This window comes from Chiloscyllium plagiosum, unplaced genomic scaffold (assembly GCF_037043375.1).
Source record: "Chiloscyllium plagiosum isolate Xiang-an unplaced genomic scaffold, Cpla_swu_hap1 HiC_scaffold_34, whole genome shotgun sequence".
Classification (NCBI taxonomy): Eukaryota; Metazoa; Chordata; class Chondrichthyes; order Orectolobiformes; family Hemiscylliidae; genus Chiloscyllium; species Chiloscyllium plagiosum.
The window spans coordinates 43,620,955-43,640,092 of record NW_028270172.1 but is presented as its reverse complement, the minus strand read 5'-3'; the positions used below and the strand labels follow the sequence as shown (position 1 = coordinate 43,640,092).

Below are 19,138 nucleotides of genomic sequence, written 5' to 3'. Positions count from 1 at the left end.
CGATTGGTCCCTGGGATGAGAGGGTTGTCCTATCTTGAAAGACTGAGTAAAATGTGTCTATTTTCTCTGGGGATTAGAAGAAGAGCATTGACCTTATTGAAACATACACGAATCTGAGAGATTTGATTAAGTTGACACTGGCTGAGAAATCTGCTACCAGAGGGGCCAGGAATTTAATGCTTTTTGAAGTAAGTGTGGAGGTTGGTGTAAAAGCAAGAAACCTCACTGGATCAGACACCAACAGATGGGTAAAGGTTCACCCCTGGTAGACCAAGATGTCTGTTAATGGAATGGCCACAATCCTCCAGGGTAATAAATTCCAAAGGTTCACAACACACCGTGTGAAGAAATTTCTTCGTATCTTAGTCCTAAATGATTGGTGCCCAATAGTTTTAGTCTCAGGATAAGGCACTGATTATTTAGTATGAAGATGGGAGAAATTTCTTCACACAGTGTATTGTGAATCTTTGGAATTTTTTTTACCTTTCGAGAATTGTGACTGTTCCATCAATGGACATCTTGGTCTACCTGGTGTCTTGCTAGTCAAGTCCCACCTCACTTGAAACTATTGGCCTATCAGAGGCTGGTAACAACTGGAAACTGGAGAGCACAGCAAAGATGAGAAGGTAAGTGCTATTTTCATAATGATCACATAATAGAGGCCCTGGCTGGGGATGGTCAGGAAGGTTGGGAGCAAGTGGGGGTGGTGGCTTCCAGCAGCAACCCTGTGTGTGCCATCTGTGTGTCCCCAAATTGCCTCTATATTGGGGTAAGTGGAGGCACCTTCCCTCTGTCTAGAGGGAAGATGCACTGCTTTCCCTGTCACAAAAGTAGCCAATTATCTTGCCTGCCTGGAAAGTGGGTAATCAGTCCAATGGATGGATTGAGGCCATTAAATGATTGCTAATTGACCACTTAATTGTCTTATTTGGTGAAGGGTGGGAAAGGTCATCCATGGACTTTATTGCCCAGAACTTGATTATTGAGGTATCAGAAAGATTGCAGATATGTCTGCAGTGCCCGTCTGTCTTATTATTTGCCATTTTTTCCACCTGTCCTACCTGAGGAGGGGAAAATTCCCACCTGGGGAAACATTCTCAGGATAAGGCAGGAATCATTTAGGACTAAGATTAAGAAAAATTTCTTCACGCAGTGTATTGTGAATCTTTGGAATTCTTCCCCCAGAGGATTGTGACTGTTCCATCGTGGATGATATATAAGGCTGAGAGAGATTTTCTGTTTCAAGGGAAATAGAGCATATGTGGCTTGGTGAAATTAAAGCTGAAGATCAGCCATGATCATAAAATGGCAGAGCAGACTCCAGTGGCTGTGTGATCTATTGATCCTATATCATACGTTCAATGTTCCCCATTCACCAATACTCTGAACTGTTTAGCTGTCAAACACTGACCATCGTATTATCTTCTTTCTAACAACACAACAATAAATACCATCAGAAAATGTACACTCTAATCCAAAGTTATATAGTTGATTGTTACATCATGTTTACAAAAATATTCGCAAGCAGTGACCATTTTCTGTGTCTCTTTGCCTATCCTAGTGCTCCTAAAAAGTGTTTTGTCTCACTCTTCAGGAGGGTTTGGGTTGGTTGCTGGTTGAGGAGATGGCCAATGGCCTTGCGAGGTGACCTCAATCAGCTCGGGGCTGGGAAGACTGGCTTTGGACTTATGCACCAACACGTACTCACCTGGTAATTCTGCTATCCTTCTAACCTCCTGAACTTTCTGTCCCTCCACATGAGGGTTGTAGCAGAATGTGCTGGTTAGTTGACAGGCAACCACAAGGGAACCAGCAAAAGAGAAATAAAGGCATTCTAAGAGAGGACAGCAAGCTTGTTCTCAAAGGAGTCACTGCCATTCATCTGCCTTTGCAATACCACAAGGCCATTGGAGATTGATGAATTGTTGTGATGCCATGGAAACCCTTTTGAACAGTGGTATCCACAGCAATGACGCCAGCAGTCGGGAGATTGCAAGGGTGCAGTGTGGCCTTTTATTGCATCAGTTGAACCTGTATTTGAAGCTGCTTGTGCTGCAAATAGACAAGAATTGTGCCTCCTCTGGCACACTGTGCATCACAGTCAAAAAGTGTGGTGCTGGAAAAGCACAGCTCATCAGGCAACATCCGAGGAGCAGGAGAGTCGGCATTTCGAGCATAAGCTCTTCATCAGGAATGTTTCTCCATGTTGTGCATCATACCTTCTTCCACATGTCTCAACAGTCATTTCAAATCCTTGTTCTCTAACATTATCCAAAAAGCACGCTAATTTTCTCATCAAACCACCTTAATTCCTTCATCGCTACTCCTGTTCTATCTGTCACAAGTAAGGCCACCTCTGCTCACTTTCTTGTATCACTTTCCACTTACATTGTGTTTCCCAGTCCCACCAGTACTTTCTTCTGTAATGGTCCCTGCCTAGAAAATCTCACTCCCAATTCAACTACAAGTAATTGCAAAAGCGCAACTCTCTACCAACTCACAACAGCAGTATACTTAAAAAGAAACCAAAAGAGCTACAGACGCTGTAAATCAGAAACAAAAACAGAAATTGTTGGAAAAGCTCAGCAGGTCAGGTAACATCTTTGGAGAGAAATCAGAGTTATTGTTAAGGGTCCCGTGACCCTTCTTCAGAACTGATGGGGGCTATGAAAAGATTGGTATCTATGCAGAAGATAGGTGAGGAGAGGGTAAAGGAGTAAATGATAGGTAGAGATAGAGCCCAAACAGAAAGAAAAAGGGTTGGATAGTCAAAGGAGTGAGTAAAGGTCAGCCTGGGAGAATGAATAGCTTCTAATGGGGACGATTGGTAGCTGACAATAGATTGTATCTACTAGCAGACCATGTGATAACGAGGCCCGATGTGAGGAGACTGGAGGTAAGGATGTGGGAGAAGGTGCTCAAGCCCTGAAATTGTTGAACTCAATATTGAGTTCAGAAGGCTGCAGAGCTTCCAAGTAGAAAATGAAGTGCCATTCTTCCAGCTTGGCTGAGCTGGAGAACTGCAGCAAGCCTGAGACACAGACATTGGCCAGGGAACACAGTTGTGTGTTGAAGTGGCAGACAAGCAGAAGTTCAGAGTCATTTTTGCAAACAGAATGTAGGTATTCCACAAAGCGGTCATCCAGTGCGAACTTTGTTACCCCAGTGTAGAGGAGACCACATTATGAGCAGTGAATATAGGAGACTAGATTGAGTAAAACGCCACTTCACCTGGATGGTGTAAGATGCACTCCAACAAATTACTAAGCTTTCTTTGACAGCACCATCTGAATCCACCAGTTTATCAAGGGCGATTAGAGATGGGCCATAAATGCTAGTCTTTTCAATGATATCCACATTCCATGAAAAATAAGAAAACCTTTGCTATGTTCACCATGACACTTCTGCAGCCACAAGTTAGCTCAACCACACCTTTGATTCTCTAGTCCCCATAGAAGCACTTACTCTCTCTGATCCTGGCCTCTTGCCCTGCTCTCAAATTTATCTCAATGCTCATTGTCTATAGGATACAGACCTGAATATTTCTGGTGAATAGCTGGTTTAGCAATTCACTCCCAATCCTAACTGGGCTACACTAAGCACTATCAGGTCTTCATCTTGTCTGTGAGAATTGCAAATGTCAAGAGTTTTCTTGGAGTGTTAACGTAATCCTTGGTTTCCATTCACTTGGGCAAACCATCTTCTTAAATCTCTCTCAGCATTTCTTCACTTGTTGCAACAAAAGTGAGGATCTCTTGAATTTCTTTGTCACCAAGACTGACATCACCTGATCACTTCCCTCTGTCCTATCCCTCATCTCCCCTATTGCCCTCTCCAAATTCATCTTGTCCATAAAACCACACTTCTGACTCTTATTACTGTTTCCATTGACCTACAGTACACCATTTTCGCACCCTTCTTTAAAACTATTATCATTACTTCTTTCCTAAAAAGAACCCTATTGGCCTTGAAAACTATCACCCCATTTCTAATGGCCCTTTCCTCTCCAAAATCTTTGAACATATGATCACCTCTCAAGTATATGTCTGATTCCATGCTTGAATTCCTCCAATCAGGTTTTAACTCCTGTTACAGCATCAAATAGAATTCCTTGTGACTATGAGCAGAGAGTGGTACATGTATGAAATGAGCTGCCAGAGGAAGTGGTGGAGGATGGTACAATTGCAGCATTTATAAGGCATCCAGACAGGTACATGAATAGGAAGGGTTTACAGGGATATAGGTCAAATGCTGGCAAATGGGACTAGGTCAGATTAGGATGTCTGGTCAGTGCGGACAAATTGGGTCAAAGGGTCTGTTTCTATGCTGTATGACTCTGAGAACGTAAACTATTCCTCCTCCCTTTTTTGACTTATCGGCCATCTTTGAAATGTTTGGTCACATCATGCTTCTCCAAACACTCTCCACTGTCATCCTGCTGGATGAAACTACAAAATCCTGGCTCCAGTTTCAACTAACGAATCACAGCCAAACCATCATCTGAAATTACTTTTCTCTTTAATGGTCAACGTCATAAATCGAATCATGGAAAACCTACAGTGTGAAAGCAGGCCATTTGGCCCATCGAGTCCACACCAATCCTCTGAAGAACATCCTACCAGACCTGTAATCTTGCATTTTCCTGCAAGATTTTGCAGAGTCTTGCAAGATGACCCAACCCTGGTCGGTACCCACAGTAATAAATCAAGCATTTTTAATGGCTTGAGCTTTGAACAATGTGCAGACTGCTATTGATCAAAATAATTTCAGCCATATTCTCAACAGGAGGAAAATACTTCATTTTTCAAAAAAATTTACATTATTAAACACTACCAGAGGATCTCTTCTTACACTGCAGCATTCCATTTATTAATTATTGATTTAACAAAGCTGTTTATACCCAAAATAAACAGTCTTTTTAAGATGTCTGAGCCACAAATTTGAAAATGAATGGGGGTCAATGTGTAATGCCTGGAAGATTTAATTCAACTAATTGTTAGTCAGTTCTACAGTCTATAGCCAGGTAGCATACATCTTCAGAGATAGAAAATCTCATACCAAATGTTAGTATAGTTAACTCTCTTAAGTTAATATTATCACCTTTTGCTTTATTATTATACAATGTTTCTTGTGACTCAAATACGTGCCTCTTGTGCGAAAGACTGTTGGAGGTAACCTTCACCATTTCATAATAGTAAGCCTAGAGGACTAGTATTACAAGAAGGTTTGTTGGCAGTACATCTATTCAAAGAAGTTCCTATCACAACCAGGTGCCAGCCATGTGTATCTCTCATAGCAGTTCCCACTTTTTTGCCCAATATAAGTCTTTTTTTTTTTTAATTACTTACTTACAGTGTGGAAACAGGCCCTTCGGCCCAACAAGTCCACACCGACCCTCCTAACAGCAACCCACCCAGGCCCATTCCCCTACATTTACCCCTTCACCTAACACTACGGGCAATTTAGCATGGCCAATTCACCTAACCTGCACATTGTTTAGACTGTGGGAGGAAACCAGAGCACCCGGAAAAAACCCACGCAGCCACGGGGAGAATGTGCAAACTCCACACAGACAGTTGCCTGAGGCGGCAAGTCAAGTGTTAAGAAGTGGGGACAAAATATAGGTAATTTCAGCAATGCTACTCTGCAAGCAAAGAGTCTTGACAGACATTGTTGTTGTCAGCCATCCCTCGCTACTGTGTATGAACATCCAATTAGGGAATTCGGTATCACTGGTCATGGGTTCTGTGGGTCCTTGTATGGCTGATGAACCCAATCCTGGAGCCTCAGCTCTGACCATACAATTGGCATGTGTTTCTGAGAAGTGGAACTGGTCCTGGGACTTGGAATCATTGGCATTCCTATCTCCAGCTGCCTTTCCATCTGTTCTCCTGCCATTGAGTGTTCTCAAAGACATCCCTTTCTCCAAGATGATTTCTTCTGAGCAAAGGTTTCCCAGATATTGATAGCCATGTGACATTGCAGGGATTCTTTGAAATGCAGTCATTGTCCTCCTCTCATTCAAGAGATTTCCTGAAGCTGGGCAGAGAAGATTTGGTTTGGCAGTCAGCACTCAGGCAAGGTAATTGTCTGCTTCAGGGACATCGATGTTCGTACACCTGTCCTCACAGCTGAGGGGCATATGTCACAGGATGGGCCATTTAATTTTAAGGTTCTACAACTTCAGCTCCCAAAATGATGGCATTGAGATGGATCACTATCTCAAGGAAAACAAAAACCGGCCCATTTGGCCTTTTAAGATGAAAATGGTTAATTTTTGTTCTTTTGTAAAAAGATTTTCTTTCTTTTCGATTCCCCTTCTGAAGTTAACAATCTCATTCTTGTTTACAAATCTCTCCGTGGTCTCATTCCTCAACCACCACAATCCCTGTATTCTCCTCTAGTTCTTGATCACACCAAGACCTAAAAGACAGGCATGCCATTAATTAATCCATTCATCATTTAACAAAATTGTTTATTTTCATCTGGTTGATTTTAACCACTAGCAGTATGTGTATTGCTCAAAAATCAAGTGATTAGCCATCTATTAATTAGCCAATCCTATACTGACATGGATAGAGGATTGGCCAACTACTAGAAGACAGAGATTTGGGATAAAGAGACATTTTCAAGATGGCACATGTAATTAATGAATGCCACACGGATCAATTCTTCAACCACAATTAGTTACAATATTTATTATTGACTCGGATGAGGGAAGTGAATGTATTACATACAAGTTTGTGATTGACACAAAAATAGGTGGGAAGGCAAGTAGTGAGATGACACAAAGACCCTACAGAGAGATATAGACAGGTTAAGTCAGATAGAATATAATGTAGGAAAATGTGAGGTTACGCACTTTGGTAGGAAAAATAGAAGAGTTAAATATCATTTACATTGAAAAAAAGTCTGCAGAAGTCTGCATAGAGGCATTTGGAAATCTTTGTTCATAAATCACAAAATACTAGCATACAAGTTCATTAAATAATAGCGAAGCAAAATCAAATACAAGCTTTTATTTTAAAGGTTTTTTTAATGTTCACTAGGTTGATTCCAAGTATGGAGATATTTCCTTACGTGAGAGGTTGAGTAGATTGGGCCTGTACTCACTAGAGTTGAAAAGAATGAGAGGAAGCCTTGTTGAAACGTGCAAGATTCTTAAGGCCACTCACAGAGTAGATGTACGAAGTTGTTTCTTCTTATTGGAGAGTCGAGGACCAGAGGGCATAATCTCAGAGTAAGGAGTCATCCTCTTAGGACAGAGATAAGAAGGAATTTCTTCTCTCAGAGTAGTAAATCTGTGGAATTCTTGAAGGCTGTAGAGGTAGAGACCATTAGGTATTTTCAAGGCTGAGATAGATAGACAGATTTTTAATCAGTTAGAGAATCAATGGTTATGGAGATTTGATTCCCTACAGTGTAGAAACAGGCCCTTTGGCCCAACAAGTCTATACCAACCTTCCAACAAGTAACCCACCCAGAACCATTCCCATATCCTATATTTACCCCTGACTAATGCACCTAGTACTATGGGCAATTTAGCAAGGCCAATTCACCTGGCCTATATATCTTTGGATTGTGGGAGGAAACCAGATCACCCAGAGGAAACCCAGGCAGGCATGGGGAGAATGTGCAAACTCCACACAGACAGTTGCCCGAGGCTGGAATCGAACCCAGGTCTGTGAGGCTGTAGTGCTAACCACTGAGCCACTGTCCCAACCATTCACGGTATGGACACCTGCTGATCAGAGATGCGAGATTAATTAAACAAATCAATAGGTCATTGATTCATTGGCATTGAGAAAGGCGACCATTTGAGGGGAGACCATCTAGCAAACCCAATGGACCCCCGAAATGTCAATTCTCTTGCTCCTCGGATGCTGCCTGACCTGCTATGATTTTCCAACAGCACATTCTCGACATTAAGGAGTATCAGACCAACCACGATCTCATAGATGGGCCAAATGGCTCATTTTATGAGCTTCAACTAGCAAAATGCTAGGTTTTGATTTCCCTTGCTAACTTTCTCCACCTTTAAACATCACTTTCCTTTAAGATGCTCCATAATGACTGTCCTAATACTTCCTTAAGCAGCTTGGCACATTCACTATGTTAAACATCCTGTGTAAATGCATATTACTGTTAATGAAAGAAGGTCAAGATTACTTTGACCTTATTCAATTTACAGAGAATGTAACCACACTCATAATGGTCAATGAGAAAGGAAAAGCCTTCCTACAGATCTTGCCTGTGGACTTACCCTTTTTTTTCTAATAGTCTCCAATCATATTTTAATTAAATAACCTATCTACATTAGCATTATCTGTGCCTTTGAAGGATCGAAATCTCTTCTACCAAAACCATGCATCTTTATACATTTAAGTGCTCTAATCACAGAATGTTTTATGAATACTTAAATGCATTAAATTTGCTGAAAATCATCTCCTAATTTAATACATTCATCTTTTTGACAGGTTTGTAGCTGAATGTCAATTTCTTCTGAAACCTGATGGTCACTCTGAGAAATTTATTGTATTCCTCATCCATTAGTCCTGTCCCTTTTTCTAAAACTTTTGACCTTTTGGAGGACAGTTGGACAATCCACATGTTGATGGGTAGTTTTAACACCAGTGAGTTTTTAACCCAATGTCAATACATTTCCTTAATTACTTTAATGTAGAGGTTGCCATTTTCCCAATCCAGTTTTATTCGTACTTTCTTCAATTGTTGGTCTATTTAATAATAATGGCATTCTACATTCAAGCTATTAAAATTATTGATTTGGTCTATGAATGCATGACTGCTTGTTTTCCGATTTTAGTGTGTTCAGTTCCACAAATCTAAAACTGGGGGGCATTTTCAAATTTCTTAACTTTGCTATAATTCTTATTACTCTGAAGATCCAAGTGGCATTTTAGCCAGTCTTTTCCACACACTGTAGAGTGCATCCACCATCTAACACCACACAATTGCCACCAGCAAATTCATCACAAGCTGAAACTTCTTGTGACTAATACAGTGCCCACATTTTGTTCCATATCCTCATCATCATCTTCTAAACCTTCTGATGATTGATGGCTGATTGCCCTATCTGCACCAAGAATGCTGCTGGAAGGGAATGCTTTCCTTTTCTACTGTGTTCAGCATTTGTTCTGGAAATGTGCACTTGTTTGCAAATTTAGATTATGTTAGATTACTTACAGTGTGGAAACAGGCCCTTCAGCCCTACAAGTCCACACCAACCCGCCGAAGCACAACCCCTACATTTTACCCCTTCACCTTACACTACGGGCAATTTAACATGGCCAATTCACCTAACCTGCACATTTTTGGACTATGGGAGGAAACTGGAGCACCCGGAGGAAACCCACGCAGACACGGGGAGAATGTTCAAACTCCACACAGTCAGTCGCCTGAGGCAGGAATTGAACCCGGGTCTCTGGCACTGTGAGGAAACAATGCTAACCACCATGCCGCCCATTTAGCTCCTGTTCAAAAGTAGAAGATGGTCTAGTTTGGTGCACTCTAAAAGCTTAAAATCAGGACAGATTGAGGAACTTCTGAATAGAATTTCTACAGTCTTGCATACAATCTGTAGAATTCCAGATGCACTCTTCTATGAATCTTATCTCGCAGTTAATTGAGCATTCCTTTGTGGATGAGTTTAAAATTGTTCTTTCTCCTTTTCAGCTTTCTTCCTGCTTCCTCTTCCCTCTTGCAGCCTTTTGCTGTCCTTCTCCCTTGTAGCATCCCTTTGTCCTTCCCCTTCCTGCAAATTCAATTTTCTTTTTCTTCCCTCTTGTAGTCTCCACCTTTTCTTTCAGCCCATTGCAGCTTCCTCCGTTCCTCGCACATTTGCAGCCTTCCTTTTTCCCAACACACCCTTACAGCAGCAGTTGGAATTCCTTGGAGTTAGCTCACCATAATCTCCAAGGCCAAGATTTGGGTCAATGCACTCCCCCCAGAGTCTGACTCAGACCTACTAGCTGACAGCCATTCACTGCAGTCACTTACCACCCCAGCTGATTCTCCAATCACAGGACAGCACTCTCCCATGTTTACTGCTTATGGGTTCAGTACTCAGCCTTAGCAGTGCAGAGCATTTCCAAGATGCCATGTAGTATTCTCAAAGGTTCCTAAGGCAGCACCTTCCAAACCCATGACCATTACGATGTGGAAGGCAGCAGATATAAGGGAACACCACCACCTGCAAGTTCTGCTCCAAGTCACTCACCATCCAGACTTGGAAATATATCACCTTTCCTTCAGTGTCCCTGGGTCAACATCTTGAAATTCACTCCCTAACAGCGTTGTAGGTCGACCAACATGAATTAGACTGCAGTGGTTTTTGAAGACAGTTCACCACAAGCTTCTCGAGGGCAAATAGGAATGGGCAATAAATTCTGGTCCAGCCAGTGATGCCCATATCCCTTGAGTGAATAAAGTAAACTCTCAGATTCTCTTTCTCTCACAAATAGGCAAAGCATTGTTCTTATTGGTGGCCACTTAGGGCCAGTAAGATGCTGTCTGAGCCCAGGCCAATATGAAGGCATCAGCATTATATGCACCCTATCCCTTCCACCCAGGGTCTGGATGCTCTCCTTTGTTGCCTTGATATTCCACAGTGTCACCAACGAATGTCCAATGCGTCCACTTTGACTAGGCTCTGCCTTTCCACACTATGTAGCCAGTCAACAAACTCTTTGTTCCTTGCCTGGGCAATACAGTTGGTTCTATATAACACGGTAGTTCTATTCTTGTGCGATCTTGTGTTATAAGAAAATTGTGCAATAGCCATGCCATTTAAACTAATGGGGCCGAAATCACACTACAGCCAATACAGGTAAGGCAAGTTTATGTTCTACAAGTAACGGTCTAAATTCTTCAATCACGTTAAAGCCAATTTGCATTGAAAAAGCAGACATTATAGCAGAACTGACTCTACTTGACAGCCAAACAGTGTTTTTAATATGTCCTTTTTTATAAGTCAAGAAGGTACATGTTCAAAGAAAATGTTTATATAACGATTTTTAATTAATGCTACAATGGTTTGTCTCCCAAGTTTCTCTCAGCAGTGTCCTGGAAATTAGCCTTTAATTCTGGAGTCTCCAAAAATAGCTGAGATTTAGCAACTCTATCGCTGCTCCTTTGTGCAGCAATTAAAAACACACTTCCAGCACAAAGAATTAAGAAATTCATCTAGGAAACATCCTGTAATTCAAGCTTTGGCAACTAACTTCCTCAAAGCCTCAAGTATGCCTCTTTTACCTCCTTACATACTATAAGCTTATTTAAATGTGTAAATCAAGATCAATGAAGAAATTGAAGAAAATAAAGATTAGATTTTTCCAGCATTAATGATCCTGTTGATCATATAATTTCCTTAATTACCTTCATTTCTTCATATAAATACTACTGGACGAGCAGCTAAGTTTTAGTCATTAATTAATACCCAGCCTGTTGCACAAAGGGGCACATAAGGATAGCTATTACTGATGGTGATAATAGCAGACAAATTCTTCACATCCATATCTGACATTTCTCTGCTCTTGTAACTGAGATGTTAACTCTTAAGTATAGAGTCAGGGGAATGTCATACAAACACGTTACATTTCTAACAGTTAAGCTGCAATGGTAATGTCTAATACCTACAGAATTGACTTTTATTGATACTATATCAACAAAAGAGTTTGAAAAATTGCTGATTTTAATTTCTTGTTTTTTTCCCCTTCAGGTATCCTTTAAGCCCAGCTCACCTTTCATCCTAATGCTATCTACACTGACCAAAAATGATGGAGTGAGCCTAACTGATGGTATGGTCGAATTCTGTGCAGCCAGTTTGGCAAGATTGGAGATATGCCAGACACAACTTGGAGACAGTAACAGAGAATGAGAGTTTGAATATTGGCAGCTGCGGAGGCTGTAACCAAAGTAAGGAAATAAAACAAAATAGAAATTGGAGTAGAAAAATGATGTTTCATGTTTCCAGCTGCCTGAGCAGATTTGTTTTCTTATTAAGCAAATGGAAAAGTATGGCAAAATGTTTTGCCAATTGTACTAAATTAGAACTTAAAAGAAATGCTTAATTTGGGCTTCTAAATTCCTACCAGCTCCTCCAGAAAGGCATTTTCTTTGCAATTGTTGCTTATGACTGTTTCTCACGTTTCTTCGTAAACCTCAACTTTGGGGCATACATTGGAACATTTGGGGACATTAACAGCCCGTTGGGTGTCTGCATTTACAGTGTAATAAGTTCACAAGCAGGTTCAATTATAAATTCAGACATAGGAATCTATCATGTAAATGTTGTAAAGGAGTGCAGAAAGATGTCAAATTGTTTAATATATTAGTTATCAAGTTAATAATCGGAGAATATCAGGTTAAATTTGACTGTAGCAGCAGTCAAAACCAAATGATAGCCATCCATCAGCCTGTTTACACTCCTTCAGAAGGGATCTGTGACACAGTGGTAGTATCTCTATCAGTAGACCAGAAGGTCCAGTTTCAAGTTGCACCTCTCTTGTAGTGTGTCATAACATATCTGAGCATGTTGATTTAAATTGTTACACTCCTTCAGCTGGAGAAGAAAATTAGTGAGGTGCACAACTGGTTCATTTATTTTCAGCTGCTGAAGTCTAATTTTACCCCCAGGGTCTCTCTCTCTCTCCCTGTCCTGGCAATCTCTGCTTTCATGTTATTGCTGTTTCCCCTTGTCTCTTGTCCCCTAGTAACGTCACACTCTTTGTATTCTCATCTTAATTGTCATTTTATGTTTCTCCATCTGCCTTCTTTCTCTTTGCCTGGGAAGTTTTGGGTTGTTTTATTTAAGCTTCGTGAAAGCTTTGATTGAATCTGGGTGGAGAGTTGTAGAGAAATTATTGGCCTTAGCAATTCTCTTCCCATTGTCTCCAGAATGTACTTCTTATTGTCCTTTTGCCACCTTATCCCTCCTTAATGTTTTTGTTATCAATTCCTCCTCCTATCATGCTCCCCAGCATCATCAACATCGCTTAACTACCCCAAGGTGGATACACTTGAAACCATCCACTGAAACCCTCAATTACCTTCCTTCCCTTACTCTGCTGTCATTAACCTCATGCTTAAGCTTTAAATCATTCCTCCCATTCACTCATTCAATGAAATGTAGCAAGAGACCTTCACACTCAGTCAGTTGAATTTCTCGCGCAAGATGTAGGTGGGGGAGAAGACAAAGTAGAGGAGGTATGGCAAGGGGAGAAAAGAAAGGGATAAAAGAAGGGAGGGAGTAAAATATATGAAGTCTAGATTAGAGTGGTGCTGGAAAAGCACAGCAGGTCAGGCAGCATCCGAGGAGCAGGAAAATCAACATTTTGGGCAAAAGCCCTTCATCAGGAATAAAGGCAGGGAGACTCCGGGGTGCAGTAAAATATATGAAGAGAAGAGGGCGGGGTGGCATGATGGCTCAGTGGTTAGCACTGCTTCCTCACAACGCCAGGGACCCAGGTTCAATTCCCACCTTGGGCGACTGTTTGTGTGGAGTTTGCAAATTCTCCCTGTGTCTGCGTGGGTTTTCTCTGGGTGCTCCAGTTTCCTCCCACAATCCAAAGATATGCAGGTCAGGTGAACTGGCCATGCTAAATTGCCCATCATGTTATGTGCATTAGTCAGGGGTAAATATAGAGTAGGGGAATGGGTCTGGGTGGGTACTCTTCGGAGGGTTAGTGTGGACTTGTTGGGCCAAAGGGTCTGTTTCCATACTGTAGGACTCTAAGAGGTCAGGTAGAGAGGACAATGGGGATGGGAGAAGAAATGTTAGGGTTGGGTTACCGCCTCATAGCTCCAGGGACTTGGGTTCAATTCGATTCTTAGGTGATTGTCTGTGTGGTGTTTGCACATTCTCGCCCTGTTAGCATGGGTTTCCTCTGGGTGCTCTAGTTTCCTCCCACAGTTCAAAATGTGCAGGCTAGGTAGATTGGCCGTAGTAAATTGCCCATAGCCTACAGTGAGGTGCAGGCTAAGTGGATTAGCTATGGGAAATGCAGGATTACAGGAATGGGGTTGGTCTGGGTGGGATGCTCTTTGGAGGGTCTGTGTGGATTCGATAGGCTGAATGGCCTGCTTCCACACTGTTGAGATTCTATGATTCTATGTCCTCTGCTGTGGGGAGTGTGGCAGGCTGGCATAAGGAGTCATGACAAAAATCGCTTAATAGAACTTACTTCTTGATGAAGTTGTGGGGGAGGGGGTTTACTTTTGAAAGATAAGACTTTCTCTACAGCAGAGAGCATTTGGGGGAGGTTGAGGACATTGGAGAGATGCAATCCGTGTCCCAAGCTCACTTTTTGCTCCTAATTGGGAATGAATGAGATAAAGCTGGTGGACTGGATAAGTATCATAGCTCATTGTTGGAGAAGGGGCAGAGGCTGGATAGTCCACTGGAATATTCTGTGGTATTTTGGAGGTTGGGGCCATCAGAGTGTGCCAGGTGGTTATGTTCCTGTTTATGAGTAATGACTGAGGCAAAATCCAGCAAAAATGGGTGGCCTGAGAGGACTATTGTGGATTTGAATATTATGTCAGTGGGGATTGGTAGTACTTTAATGATCCAGCACTGAGTTATTATTGGGATTGGCACAATAATTAGGTAAAATATGTACAGAACACAATTGATGGACAGTGCATACAGCATGGACAGTTTTAGACAGAGTTTAAGCAATAGGTCATTGACTGTGCTGATCAGGCAAGAAATGTCTTAAATGGCTCTAACCATGACATATGAGGTGAAGACAGCTATGCACAGTCATGACCAAGGCCAACATCCTATTTGGTTGCAGAATAGTCATACACCAGTGGCCATTAATCATCGGGTTGATTGCTACACTGACGCAGCTGAATGGCCAGTTGCAGCAAGCCTTCCAGGGACAGACAAATAACAATGGATATGCCCATGGATGAAGGAGAAACTGGTCATGATTCTATGGAATAGGGACAAACAGGAGAACCTTCACTGTTCTAGTGACACTGTTGAAAGAGGACAGGAGAGGATGGAGATGGGATGGGTTGCAGTAAGGCAGCGTGTCACTGAGGTAAAAACAATGACTGCAGATGCTGGAAACCAGAGTCTAGATTAGAGTGGTGCTGGAAAAGCACAGTAGTTCAGGCAGCATCCAAGGAGCAGTAAAATCGACATTTCGGTGTCACTGAGGCTGTGTGTGTGTGTGTGTGTGTAGCCAATATAGAGTTAGTATATTAATAGATGTGGATATCAAACATTCTGCCAATATTAACTACGGAATCATTATGGGTCTTCATGAACAAAGGAGGCTAAAGATTGATGGCACGCAGCAAGAGTCACTTGAATCATGATTTATTATCATCACTCTTGTCTTTTCTGCAGTTCCAGGAGCAGATGAGGCACAAATAATTGCACTGGGACAACTTGATCTCTTCAATCTGAGGAGCTGGCATCACATCAGTCCGGCACAACCTCCATCTGCAAACATTCTCTCATGCAGTAGGTATTGATATGTTAGGAATGGTGGCACCAGTTGCTACGCATGGTACATAATAGACATAGTACAGCTGCAGCTACTACCCAGTGGAACACTGCTCAAATCCAGCAATTCTCAGCTTCATTAAACTGTGGAGCCACTGGGATTATCATCAAAACCGTACATGCTAGAATAGCAATGTGAAATGTGCAAATTACTGTCAGAATTCCCAGAAACCATTCATTTCCATCTTTAATGATATCAGGAAACTCAAAATGTTTTCTATCTATTTTAAAGTATAATCCCTAATGTAGGATAAAATGATAGCTGACTTATGCATGGCAAAGTTCGTGAAATAGATAGCAGATTGGCCTATTTGAGGAACAGTTAGTGGCCAGGGGACCAGACAGAGCTCTCCTGGTCTTGTTTTGAAGAATTTCATGGGATATTTTGTTTCCAGCTGGGTGTGCTGGGACGTTAGCTGAAAGATGATGTCTTCAACACTGCAATATTCTCTTACTTCTGCACTGAAATATCATTCTAGTAAATTCCAACCTAAGTCTCAGTCCCAGACCTATTCCACTTTATTCCATTTTACTCCACTTAAAAATGGTCAGGTGTCAGCATCATGTGATGGTTCTAACCCTGCTCATGCTGAAGATGCACCCGGAAGTCTGATATTACAGCACTTGGCCAGTTAAATGCCACTTCCAGCTTCATTGTCCAATTATGGACTACATGCAGCACATGAAACTGCCATACTGAGAGGGCTTTCAGGAATGACCAATTGCCAACCTCACTGGGAGAGGCCAGAACTGTGGAAGTATGCAAGGGAAGGGAAACTATGCTTCGGTTATATAGGCAGTTTTGAGACTGCATCTGGAGTACTGTGTCCCGTGCTGGTCACTGTACTTACAGAAGGATGTTAATGCATTCAAAGCGGTTCTGAGAAAATTTATTAGACTAATATCTGGATTGAGCAGATTCCTTTATGAGGCCTGTATCCTCTAGAAATTAAAAGTCAGAGGTGACTTTATTGAAACATATAAGATCCTGAAAGGATGTGCAGCCATCAACAGCATTTCTTATTTGGCACAAACAACATATAGTGGTTGAAATTTGCTCCTATGGGACTGCATTCCTTAGAGGAATAATCTCAAAGAGATTAAAGTTTAGTGAAAAAAATAGCAGCAGTGAAGAATAAATAAAACAGAAGCAGAAAAAGGAAATATAAGAGGAGAGAAAATTACATCAAATGAAAGAAAAAGAATAAATACACAAACCCTACAATTTACTTCTGAAAAAAAGAACTTTGATGAGAAATAGAAGGCAAACACTTCAATTATGGACAGGCCAGGCAATGATACTTTTACTGAATTACAGTTTTTCAAACAACGTGTGCAGGCTTATTTTACTAACCAAGTAATAAACATCTCTGAAAATTCTGTTTGCCATTGGTAAGGTGGGGCTTTGCAGAATTAATGCATGTCATCTTTCTGTGAAATATCGGAAAGTTCCAGAAGAGAAATGGAGATGACACAAAGACCAACTAATAAATGTAAGAAATAACTTCAGGATGAACAGATTCCAGCTCACGCAATTCAAATATAAACCTCAAGAGTTGTTTAACAAGCTTATTGCAAGGTGCTACACCAACAGCTTGAGTGTGATTTCCATGAGGAAGAACTCGTGGAGATGCTCATTGAACTGGTAATTACCTTTAGTAATTAAAGCCTTCAGAAAGGAACTCTGGGCAAGGAAAAGAGCCATAACCATTGAGGATAAATGTGTGATGTGGATTCAGGTTTAATGTAGAGTTGATATTATTCTAGACATTGAGGAAATCTTCTCTGAAGTCCAAATACCCCAGATATCTGTAGAAGGCAGAATTGCAATGTAACTGCATCTCACCTGATAAAGAAGTTAGTGAGATTGAAATGGTAGCCCCTGGAAAGCCAGAACAAAAGTAGCCTTTGAGAAAACTAAAGAAGAAACTTTGAAAATTAAAAAGATTTGACCCCTGCCACATACTATATTCCAATATTTCTACAGCCAGTAAGGTGACCGTAGAATCTGACATATCCAGAGCTATGAAATTAGAAAGAGATCTTCAATCAGGCGAGAAGACGGTTTCAGATCTTCAGTATAAACTTACAACATTAAGCAAAGAACAGCAAGATGAACTTGATGTGGTCTGAAAAAAACTTCAAACCGTGGGCGGCACGGTGGCACAGCGGTTAGCACTGCTGCCTCACAGCGCCAGAGACCCGGGTTCAATTCCCGCCTCAGGCGACTGACTGTGTGGAGTTTGCACGTTCTCCCCGTGTCTGCGTGGGTTTCCTCCGGGTGCTCCGGTTTCCTCCCACAGTCCAAAAATGTGCAGGGTCAGGTGAATTGGCCATACTAAATTGCCCGTAGTGTTAGGTAAGGGGTAAATGTAGGGGTATGGGTGGGTTTCGCTTCGGCGGGTCGGTGTGGACTTGTTGGGCCGAAGGGCCTGTTTCCACACTGTAATCTAATCTAATCTAATCCTTGGGAAACAGTTCACTTTGAGGCAGTTCAATGACTGCAGAGCTGCTGTTGGTTTAGAGCTATCTGAGAAAAAGGAAAACTTAAATCTAAATTGGATCAAGCTAAAATTGAACATTCAGAGAACATTAATTGATTTTTTTTTTACAAATTGAAGTCAACAAGCCATGGAGGCACTCAAACTGTCATTCACTAAAGAAGTAGAAGTCCAAACTGCAGAGCTCCTACATCTGAGGATTACTTGAGAAAAGCTCGATGCCAAGCATCAAATGGAACTTGGCTATGTTAAATATATGCAAGACTTAGAAAAGTCAGTTGCCTGAAAGAGAGGTTGCACACACATCCTGCTATTTGCAATCACACAATGCTGTCAAGCTTCAGACTCTGAAAAAGAGCAGTTTCTTGGGGAAATCAAACTATTGGATAAGGCAACAAATTGAAAACCAAGAACTCCAAACATCATATTTCAACATCAGCCACCAGTTGGAGAAGTTCAAAGAACTGAATTGAATTAGGTTTATTGTCATATGTACTCACATAAGTACAGTGAAAAGTTTACAAGTAGCCACTTACAATGCCATCTTAGGTACAAAAGTACCTAGGTACAGAAATGTAGTTATAAAGTACAAATGAACAGCAGAATTGTCAACAGTCCTTAGAGAAAAACAAGAACTCACAATTGAAAAAGTAAAGCTTACAGAGGAATTCTACAAATCCTTTGCAGAGACAGCCAAAGTTCTGACACAATTAGCAGTTTAAAGGGATACCCTGATGGGAGAAAATATCTCCCTTTTACTTAAATATTCAGAACTCAAAGAGCACAATGATTATTAACTGAGGAAAACATTCTGTTCCAATTCACAAATATCGATCTTGCCTCTGAAAGTGAAACTTGTGAGCAAGAAAGCAGAGATTTTTGTTTCAGTTCAAATTAGCCTATGCTGGAAAATCAAGACCTTATTAACAAAAGTCTTCATCCACTGAAAGATTGTGATCTTTGAAGAATGAATTAGAAAAAGTGATGGAGAAGATGCAGAACTCAAACCCTGAACATCTAACCCAATCCAAATTCTCAGGTGAGACCAAGACTAATAGGATTCTGCAAATCCTCTATTCTCCAATCTTATATCACATCT

General features: G+C 41.3%; 1 long non-coding RNA gene across 1 annotated transcript in view; it reads right to left on the bottom strand.

Annotated features, from left to right (window-relative positions):
* Positions 1 to 6,726: 6,726 nt before the first annotated feature.
* The window catches only part of LOC122564352 (uncharacterized), a 126,700-nt gene continuing 114,288 nt past the window's right edge, over positions 6,727 to 19,138 (bottom strand). Inside the window, exon 3 of the long non-coding RNA XR_015752897.1 lies at positions 6,727 to 7,319. This is a non-coding gene — a long non-coding RNA (uncharacterized LOC122564352). The remainder of the gene's footprint in view (positions 7,320 to 19,138) is intronic.